Genomic DNA, 2,121 nt, shown 5'->3' with positions numbered 1-2,121 from the left:
TGGCAGACATAAAAGGTATCAGCCCAGCTTTTTGTATGCACAAGATTCTCTTGGAAGAAGGGCACAAACCTTCCAGGGAACATCAACGAAGGCTGAACCCATATATGAAAGAGGTGGTGAAGAAGGAAGTAATCAAATGGTTAGACGCGGGTATCATCTTCCCCATCTCTGACAGCAATTGGGTCAGCCCTGTTCAGTGTGTGCCGAAAAAGGGAGGAATGACGGTCGTAAAAAATGAGAATAACGAGTTGATCTCGACTCGTACAGTCATGGGATGGCGGATTTGCATGGATTACCGGAAATTGAACATAGCCACCCGAAAGGACCATTTTCCTCTGCCTATTCATTGACCAAATGCTGGACAGGTTGGCTGGGCGATCTCACTTCTGTTTCTTGGATGGATATTCGGGGTACAATCAGATCTCAGTAGCCCCCGAAGACAGAGAGAAAACATCATTTACCTGTCCGTATGGCATCTTTGCCTTTCGGAGAATGCCTTTTGGGCTTTGCAATGCACCGGTAACATTTCAACGGTGCATGTTAGCCATTTTCACGGACATGGTGGAGGACATCATGGAGGTATTTATGGATGATTTCTCCATGGTGGGGGATTCATTCGAGGACTGTCTTCACAACTTAAGAAGAGTGCTCAGAAGATGTGTGGAGACAAATTTAGTGTTGAACTGGGAAAAGTACCATTTTATGGTACAAGAAGGGATAGTCTTGGGGCATCGAGTGTCCAGTAAGGGAATCGAGGTTGACCATGCTAAGGTTGACGTGATTGAGAAGTTTCCCACGCCAACTTCAGTCAAGGCAGTGAGAAGTTTCCTTGGGCACGCCGGGTTCTACAGGCGATTCATAAAAGATTTATCTAAGATTGCTAACCCTTTATGCAAACTCCTTGAAAAGGATCACCCCTCTGTGTTTTCTAATGATTGCAAGTTGGCATTTGAGGAGCTGAAGAAGAGATTGGTGACTGCACCCATCATTGTTGCACCCAACTGGGAGCAACCGTTCGAGCTCATGCGCGATGCAAGTGACTATGCTATAGGAGCAGTCTTGAAGCAGCGAACGGATAAACTGATGCACCCGATTTACTATGCAAGCAGAACACTAAACGTTGCACAACTCAATTACACTGTGACTGAAAAGGAGATGCAGGCTGTCGTTTTTGCATGCGAAAAATTCAGGTTATACTTGATTGGCTCGAAAGTTATTGTTTATACTGACCATGCAACAATCAGGTACCTGATAGAAAAGGAGTCAAAGCCACGCTTGATTCGCTGGGTTCTTTTGTTACAAGAATTCGATCTGGAGATCCGTGACAGAAAAGGGACAGAGAACCAAGTAGCTGACCACCTCTCAAGGTTGGAAGGAGCTGAAAAGAAGGTAGAGGTTGAGGATATCACAGAGACATTCCCGGATGAACAGTTACTAGCAATGACAATGGAGGAGGCACCGTGGTATGCTGATATTGCTAATTATTTAGCAAGTGGTATTGTACCTTATGAACTCTCCTCAATTCAAAAGAAAAAGTTCTTTCGTGATTGTCAGTCTTATTATTGGGATGAACCTCTACTGTTTAAAATATGTGTAGATAACATGATCCGGCGGTGTATCCCCGAGAAAGATCAACATTCTGTTTTGCAGGCTTGCCATGTTTCACCATATGGTGGACACTTTGGAGGAATTCGGACAGCAGCTAAGGTGTTGGAGTCGGGCTTGTATTGGCCAACTCTGTTCAAGGATGCCCATGCTTGGGTCAAAAGTTGCGATGAATGCCAAAGGACATGCAACATATCTCGCCGACACGAGATGCCAATAACCACAATTCAAGAGGTGGAGGTTTTTGACATGTGGGGGATCGACTTCATGGGGCCATTTGTCAGCTCGTATGGTAACAAGTGCATATTGGTAGCAGTTGACTACGTCTCCAAGTGGATCGAAGCAGTGGCTCTCCCAACCAATGATGCTAAAGGGGTAACAGGCTTTCTAAAGAAGAACATTTTCACACGTTTTGGCACCCCGAGAGCTATACTAGTGATGGCGGAACCCATTTTTGCAATAGAGCGTTCGCACGGTTGTTGGAAAAGTATGGAGTTCGTCATAAAGTGACCACCC

This window comes from Nicotiana attenuata, chromosome 2, assembly GCF_001879085.1.
Source record: "Nicotiana attenuata strain UT chromosome 2, NIATTr2, whole genome shotgun sequence".
Lineage (NCBI taxonomy): Eukaryota > Viridiplantae > Streptophyta > Magnoliopsida > Solanales > Solanaceae > Nicotiana > Nicotiana attenuata.
The sequence above is the reverse complement of the archived record's forward strand: the minus strand, read 5'-3'. Positions refer to the sequence as shown.